At 40.7% G+C, this 8,608-nt stretch overlaps 1 pseudogene; it reads left to right on the plus strand.

Moving 5' to 3' along the window:
- The first annotated feature begins 6,202 nt into the window (after positions 1-6,202).
- Positions 6,203-6,608, plus strand: LOC110205443 (translationally-controlled tumor protein homolog; annotated as a pseudogene).
- The last annotated feature ends 2,000 nt before the right edge of the window (positions 6,609-8,608 follow it).

The following is an 8,608-nucleotide window of genomic DNA, read 5'->3' on the forward strand; positions in this document are numbered from 1 at the left end:
TCTTCCTCCCCTTCCTTCTCTTCTTTCTCTTTCTCTTCCTTCTTTTTTTGCTCTTTCCCTTCTTCCTCCTTCTCCTTCCCTTCCTCTTCTTTCTCCTCTTTTTCTTTCTTCCCCCTCCTCTTCTTCCTTCCTTTTGTCCTTCTCTTCTTCCTCTTCTTCCTTTTCTTCCTTTCCCCTTTTTCTTTTTCCTTTTCCTCCTCCTCCTTTTCTTTCTCCTCCTCCTTCTTGTAAAAGGGCTTCTTGCTCTAATGTGGGTTGGGCTCAATAATCCCAACAGTAGGTCATAATAACTAGCATTTATATATAGCACATTAAGGTTTACTATAAGCTTTCCTAATTGCTTCTCAAGAGCATAGTTGGTATGGTGGGCCTAACATCACGGAGTGAGTTGGTGGCTTGGTTGGGATCTGAGCTCAGAAGGGAGTCTCCTGAAGGCTCAGCTCATTGCTCAGCTCCCTGACTCCCTAAATAAGGATTTTGCTCTCCAAGTTGGATTCCTACTGAGTTCTTTTTCCCTGCTCAAACCCTTCCCCTCCCCCACCCTCCCAACTCACAGTGGCTGGAAAACTGCTGACTACCAGTGAGTCAAGCAGCTGTTCTTAAAGTGAGCAGACAGTTTCTATGCCCTCCTGATCAAGTGAGACCTGATGCAGAAGAATAAGTGGTTCATTCAGTAATAGCTGAGCTGTTTTTATCCAAGGGAGGAATTAAAGTCATACATACAACACTTCTCTGACGGTACTTTCTTTTTCAAAAGATGAATCATCCTCATGCTCGAACTCAAAGAATTCTAGGGAGGTGCAGTGTGATTTGCAGACCAATTCTGCACAGGAAACTTATTTGGACAGAAGATCAATATCAGTATATGTGTTTTCTCTGGGGAGGAGGGGGACAAAAAGGACATCTTGTGACCCTAGGGCAGGTCCTCACATTGCTATCTCCCAATTTAACAGGAGGGGCATTTTTTTTTTACATAAACTGAACGGTTTTTTCTAAGGCATTAAAATAACTTCTTTATCAAGGTTTTTAAACAGGATTGCAATATTTTTAATAGACTCTAAAAATTCCCCTTTCCCTTTCTTTTCCCATCTCTCTCTTCCCTCTAATTCCAATTTTGGTAAGCTGTTATTAAGGATCCACATTAAGACTCAAGTTCCAAAGTGATTCTGGATTCTGAAATGGCTACTTTGTTGGGTAAGAAATTCTGGAGGAATCCTTTGGACTTTGGAGTAGCCAAGAGACAGGAAAGGAGTTTACTTAGCAGTTGCAAGTATTGTTTTAGCCTTCCAGCTTCTATGGAAGCAGTGAAAGGGTCAAATCTTGCAGAAGGTGTTAAGTGCTAGATTTGGACTCAGGACATTCAGTTCAAATTATGGCCCTGCTGTTTTTTAATCTTGTGAATTATGGGGCTTTTCTGGTCCTCTGTTTCCTTTACTGTAAAATAAGGGAGGTAGACTAGATCAGTGGTGTCAGGCTCAAATAGAAATGGCGGTCACTAATCCATACATAAGGATTCCTGAAGGTTGTATGTTGACTTAATTTAAAAATGTAATATTATCTCTGTTTTATTGTATTTCTATTTTAAAAAGAATTTCCCAATTGTGTTTTAGTATGACTTGGCTACATAACATTTGGCATCTTTAGACTAGATCAGGGGTGGGGGGAACTTGTGCCCTTGAGGCCACATGTGGCCCTCTGGGGCCTTAAGTGTGGTCATTTGACTAATAAGGACCTTCAGTACATGCAAATAACAGAGATGAACAAAATTAATTCTCCAAAACAGGAAGCTAACAGATGGCTTGCTGAAGGGAGCGCATACGGGCATTCCACTCTACCTTCAGCCCAGTAGCCTAGGAGCAGAGGTCTCCCCAAGTCTTTGTCTTCACCTAGTGTCTTGCCCTTCCTCCTATCCCACCTTTGTGCTTCACTAGAAGGTTGGCTCACAAATGTAACTGGGGAGATTGGTTGCTTACTGTGGGCTGTGCAGTCCTTAGGTGGATCTGTGCTATTTGCTGTGTTTTAAATGGATATGAAACTCCCTCTCTCCAGGGTTCTTCCTCATTCCCTTTCCTATCAGGAAGGGAGACGTGGAAAAAAATTGGGAAGTGGTGGGGAGGGGAAATTTCTTAAGGCATGATAGCTTGTGGAGAAGTGTGGAACAAAAGCTAGGATTGGAAGGCTCCTGCTAGGCCTCTGTTGCTCAGTTTATCTGACTACTGGCAGAGGAATTCAGGGCACAGCTTGGACTTCTATGAACCTCTTTTTCAACACCAGCTTTAGTACAAGTCTTGGATATGATATATTCACAGGAGATGCCATTGAATTCCAGTAAATATGGTGGCCAAGGAATTTGAGCCCAGCAACTAATGTTATATGAGAATGATTAGTCTATCAGCCTATCGACGAATACTGGTCTTCCCTTCAGTGATGACAGATTGCAAACTATCCATGCCATCTCGTCCTGGGAGTTACTTGTGCTCCCAGAGATCTTCCATCCTGCTTTCACGTAGGGACGATAACCAGGCTGGCCACTGGATGTTCTTTGCCCTTGCCACATGACTGACCCCACCTGCTTTTCCAGCTATAACTCTCCTACTCCCCCTGCCCTTCTTTGTTTGTGTCTTTAGCACTTAGCACAGTGCCCGGAACATAGGAGGCACTTAACACATGCTTGTTTCCTTCTTTCCTCCCTCCCTTCCTCCCTTCCTTCCTCCCCCTCCCTTCCTCCCTTCCTTCCTCCCTCCCTCCCTTCCTTCCTCCCTTCCTCCCTCCCTCCCTCCCTCCCTTCCTTCCTTCCTTCCTTCCTTCCTTCCTTCCTTCCTTCTTCCTTCCTTCCTTCCTTCCTTCCTTCCTTCCTTCCTTCCTTCCTTCCTTCCTTCCTTCCTTCCTTCCTTCCTTCCTCCCTTCCTCCCCTCCCTTCCTTCCTTCCTCCCTTCCTCCCTCCTTCCTTCCTTCCTTCCTTCCTTCCTTCCTTCCTTCCTTCCTTCCTTCCTTCCTTCCTTCCTTCCTTCCTTCCTTCCTTCCTTCCTTCCTTCCTTCCTTCCTTCCTTCCTTCCTTCCTTCCTCTTTGGTGATAAATTCTTGGGCCATCACAACCCCTGTGAGTGAACTTTGTGGAGAGAAATAGAGCACTCTCTGTTGCAATATTCTTCAGGGAGAGGAATCCTCCTGCCTCCCTATCACTTCCACCCATTTCTTTAGGAGGCTCCCAATATGAACTCTTTTTTCCACATCTTGCCTCACCCCCCTGAATTTGATTATCCTGAGAAATCTGAGGTTGCAAATTGGGATATAACTTCTTTCTCTAGGGAAGTACCTAGAATTATAAAACAATAGGTACTTTTCCTTGTCTTTTTTTTTTTTTACTATCCCCTCCCCCAATTACTAATAGAATCTCATTCTTTCCCTAGGGATTAGACAGACTGGCTCAAATTGCTCTCTCCTCAAATACAAATGCCTCATTTGGCTTCCAGGCATCTGAAAATTTCACAGTTCTCGAACTATCTTTGACAGCCCTTCTCCCCTTGCATTTACACCTGCTTTTGACCATGTTGTGATAGCCTCTGCCCTTCTGTCGATCAGGTAGTCAGTAAATATTTATTAAGTGCCTACTGGGTGCTAGGCACTGTGTTAAGTGCTGGGAAAACAAATACAAAATCAGCAAGGAGCTTGAACTCCAATGGAGGAAGACAAAACACAAAAAGAAACTGAAAAACCAGAGGAGGAGCATGATGGAAAAGTTTGAAGAAGTATAGTCGGTTAGAAAATAAGGAGATGGCTGGCATGGGCACCTTTCTTAAATCGGCATTTTAGGAGGAATTCTTTGTTTCGTCTTCTAGTCAGAGGGGCAGAGGGTACTGATGAGGTCTGAGTACCAAGGCTGATGTATCTTGTAGAGTGGTGAGGCTCCTGATGTTGAAATTCATGGGAGCATGATGTTAAAGTCCAAAGGGGTACTGCCAGGGGGAAATGGATCTAAATTGTCTAGTCTAAGTTCTTTCCTTCTTACTTTAGCTCTTCTCCCATTGGGAGTGCTAAGTGTTCCCTGAACTATGAACAGTTGCCTAGTAGACTGTGAAGATGGAAGAAGTTGGGGAGCAGCCAAGAGGCAGGTTGAGTGATGACTGGTGACTCTCCAAAGGTTTCAAGTCCAGTCACCTCCTATGATCTCCATTGATAAAGGGGAATAGTAATACAGAAAATCCCTAGTAGTGGATTACCCTGATACTTGAGGTTTAACCTATTTTAGAATACAATATAGGTATCCTTGTATGTATAGATAAGCAACTATACTTTTTAAGTTATGTTACACTCAAGATTAGATTAAAATGAATTTTCATTCCCTGAGCCCACATGCATGGAAGAAATGGGAATTGTTCCAGAAACATGCTATGCAGTAGGGGGATAGCTGTGTTCTTTTGTGTCTGAGATGGGTTGGGAGATTTTGCATACTTTCTGAGTTTGAAAGGCTTAAAACAACCTAACAATACAGGAATTTCCCCTGAAGTGGTACATATGTAAGGTGGAAGGGAATTGAAGAGTTTGGTCCAAGGTTTCTGACCCATCTCAATGATAATACTTACTTTCAGTTTTAGTAATTCAGTCTGGCCCAAGTGCAGATAACCTGGCTGGCATTCAGCGGGAGCAGTCACTGCACTTGGGCCAGGTTTGGGGTTGGCCAATTTGCAGTTACAATTTTCCCCTAGGACAGATTTTCTTCGGTAGGAGCCATTTTGGAAACTTCAAGAACTCATTAAACCTTCTATAAAAACTACTGATTCATTGTGGTCTTTGGACCCTTATGACCAAAAGAGTCAGTGTAATTTTACTTAAAGAAAGGATTCCGATTTCAAGAGAGTTTAACTTACGGATCTTTAATTTTTATTCCACGTTACACTTGTAACATGACTTACTGCTGCTCATTTCCACATCTTTTCTTTCACCAATTCAAGAACCCTACCCAAAACTTAACATCTGTAGGGCTTTAACAGAAGCTTGTGGCCATTAAAACAAAACAAAATGAAAATAATAACCTTTCCAAGAAATTAAGTAAACTCTTGCAGCCTGCAAGCTATTCTGAAAAGGAACCACTTTCATGAAAGTGAACTAATGCTACACATTTCACTGAAATGCTAGTTCTCCCAACAAAAGGAGTGCTATGAAAACTGAAATGATATTTAAAGAGCCAGAAAGTGTCCTTGAGGGAGTATTGCTTTGTCAATCAAATTCTGGATTGAAAAGTGAAATTTGCGTGATCCAGGTGATGCAGCAGAAAGGTATCAGACTACCAGGGGAAGAAGGAATTGGAGAAAGGAGGAGAGGTAGTATGTCCATTAATGAGGCAAACCTTGGCCTGTATAGGTTGCCTAGTTGTTTTATTCGTTGTTTGTTTATTTTTAGATGTTATGTATCTATATGTGAGGTTAAGGGTGGGATGGGGAGGTGGGGCAGAGGAAGTACATTGCCTTCTTTTTCCTAGAAGGGGAAAAAAGTGACCTATAGGTGAAGGGAAAAAATTATTTATTGTGAATGCTCCTCTGTCTAACTAAAGAAGTTATTTTAGTGATTGTAAACTGAGGAAAAGGGCACCTAAGTTGTTCAGTGGATATAATGCCAGGACTAAAGTCAGGAAGATTTATCTTTCAGAGTTCAAATCCAGCCTCAGACACTTACTTAGCTGTATGACCTTGGGCAAGGCACTTAATCCTGATTGCCTCAGTTTCCTTATCTGTAAAATGAGCTGGAGAAGGAAATGGCAAATCACTTTAGTATCTCTGCCAAGAAAACCTCAAATGATGTCATGAAGAGTTGGACGTGACTGAAACAACTAAACAACAACAATAAAACAATGAAACAATGACAACAATGAAACTGAAAAAAAGGAGGATGGATTTGGGGTTGATAGAGAGAATGAAAATTAAACCAAAGTTGGTCTGGAGTGACCAACTGCCAGAGATAGACTGCCTTTCCAGTGTGGTAGAATCAATCAAAAAACATTTATTAAGTGCCTACTATGTGCCAGGCACTGTGCTAAGGAGTAGGGATACAAAAAAAGACGAAAGACAGTCCCTGGCTTCCCCCTGTAAGCACCACTCGGGCTGCATCATGCTACTGGGAACCTCATCAGCCATATTGAGATGTTCTCCACCATTTACAAAGTCCTGGAGATTGTGAATGGGCTGTTCTTGGAGTGGAGGGGAAGATGGTCAGTAGGACAGAGGGTACCATTGATGTTTCACTCAGTGGAAATGACTTTGATGAAGGTGCTGAGAGTGAAGGAACAGATGTCACTGTATTCACTGGAGTTGACATAGTAATAAATCATCATCTTCAAGAAGCTACATTCATAAAAGAATCCTAGAAGAAATACACCAAAGACTACATGAAATCAATCAGAGACAGACTTAAAGAATATAAGCCAGAGAGAGTAAAACCTTTTATAATAGGAGCTGCAGAACAATTCAAACACATCCTTACTAATTTAAAAAATTATCAGTTCTTCAGAAGCAGATACATGAATCATGATGACTGTCTTGGACTTCTGTGAGGATGGTGTGACCCCATGTATGATTTTCTTTAAGAATGGTTTAGAAATGGAGAAATATTAACAAATACAGCTGATTACTTTGAATCACCTGTCATCATAACTGGCTGCTTTTTGTCATCTATATAACACAAGGACTTGGATAAACCTGGATGGATGTCATCTTGAGCTTTATTCATTTAATTTTGACCTTGATTTATTTGGAGTGGAGGCATTGGTTTTTTTTTTTCCCAAACATGTCATGTATGCTGTCTAAAATAAAACACACTTAATGGCCCCTCCCCCCAAAAAAGATGATTCCTACTTTCCAGGAGGTCCCAATCTAATGGGGTAGGGGACACAATATGCAAATAAATATATGCAAATAAGCTATAAGAAGGATAAATAGGAAATAATTAACATTGGCTAGGATTAGGCTTACATTTAGGTAGAATAGTTAGCCAACTATGTGATAATTTGAGAAGTCCTGTGTAAGGCTTCTTGTTCTCAAAGGTCTTCCTCAGTACCATGCTTAAAATTGCCAGAGCCCTATAATATCATGTTTAAAATTCAAACCTTCTTGCCAAATGACTGAATACTATAGTGGAAAGAACATTGAGTTTGGAATTGGAAGACTTCCTTTGGAGAATTGGCTCTGCTACCAACTGGTTCTTCAACTTTGGGCAAGTTGCTTATTTTTCTGAATCTTAGTTTCCTAATTTGTTAAATGGGCATTGTAAATCCTTGTCATACCTACCTCATATTGCTGTTGAGAGGCTCAAATGAGATAATTTTCTGTAAAGTTTTTTATGGTAAGGTTGTATACAAATGTAAGCTTAAAACATAAGCTTTCAACTTAGGCATTTAGGGACTCAAAATGCAAATATTTTTGGGTAGGGAGTAACATTAAAATATTTTCAATAACATCCCAAGCTCTTTTAAGTTACTAGATATAAACTAAGGAGAGAAGAGAATCCAGGGGGAACGTGACAGGAAGCATCACCTGGAGTTTGGGAAGAGTGGATTGGAAATATTCTAGACCTTTTCTGGGTGAGGTAAAGGGAAATAGCTATTTTTCAAGACAGTGGTTCCCATTTAGTGATTTGGGATGATGGTCCAAAGTGTTTAAACTAAAAATTCTTTAATGGTGTCTTAAACAGTAAATAAGTACACAGTTACATTATAAATATGTTTTTCCTCCATGACAACAAGCATGTATGTCTTTGAAGCATTGTAGGTTTATTTCTTCAGTGATTTTGAGCTTTTTTGGGCAGAAATTATCATTGTAGTAATTGGAATAAATCCAAAAAGATATAATGAGTCATATATTAGATTACCCTGGAGTCTACAACATTTTTTGTTGTTGCTATTGAAAGGTATTTATAGGACCAAAAAACCAAAAAACCAGAAAACAAACAAAAACCCAACCTGTTCTAAGCTATGTCAAGAAGAGTAAGAAAAAATGGACTTAGGGAACAATTTTTAGTAGTTATGAGGGAGTTGGGAGTTTGGCCAAGTAATTGAAATTTGGCCTTTGTTTAGACATGAGAAGATGTGGATCATGGTCATGGCATGCAATTTAGGGAAGAGCAAATGGGGCGAAGAACTATGGCAGGCTGGAAAAATGGTTGGAGTACCGCAAGGAGAGGATGATGTTATATGCTGAGAGAAATAATTATTAATAACCAATGATTTGGGGAGATCCAGAGTTCTACCCTTTTTCTAAAGTCCTGATTTCAAAAGTTCAGTCTGTTGAAAGACATTACTGATAATAAGTCTTAATAGTCTTATTCAGGCTCCACTCAGGTGAAGAAGCCGTCATGGTCTACTCAGATTTGGGTGGGGATAAATTCTCTGAATACATTTCCCAAGGCTAGGGGTAACTTAGAAGAATGTGACAAATCAAAGTTCATTTGAATAGGTTGAATAGGTACAGGTTCATTGTAATATTCATTTTCTCATTAATTGTTAACCAATCAGAGTTGATTGCAACCCTAGGGAACACCCCTCTTCCAACTGGCATATAAGCCATCAGTCCACTGCCATGATGGTCTTTGGTCTAAGAGACAGCCAAATGACCATTCT

The sequence above is a fragment of the Phascolarctos cinereus genome, unplaced genomic scaffold (genome assembly GCF_003287225.1).
Source record: "Phascolarctos cinereus isolate Bilbo 61053 unplaced genomic scaffold, phaCin_HiC Scaffold_5;HRSCAF=322, whole genome shotgun sequence".
Taxonomy (NCBI): domain Eukaryota; kingdom Metazoa; phylum Chordata; class Mammalia; order Diprotodontia; family Phascolarctidae; genus Phascolarctos; species Phascolarctos cinereus.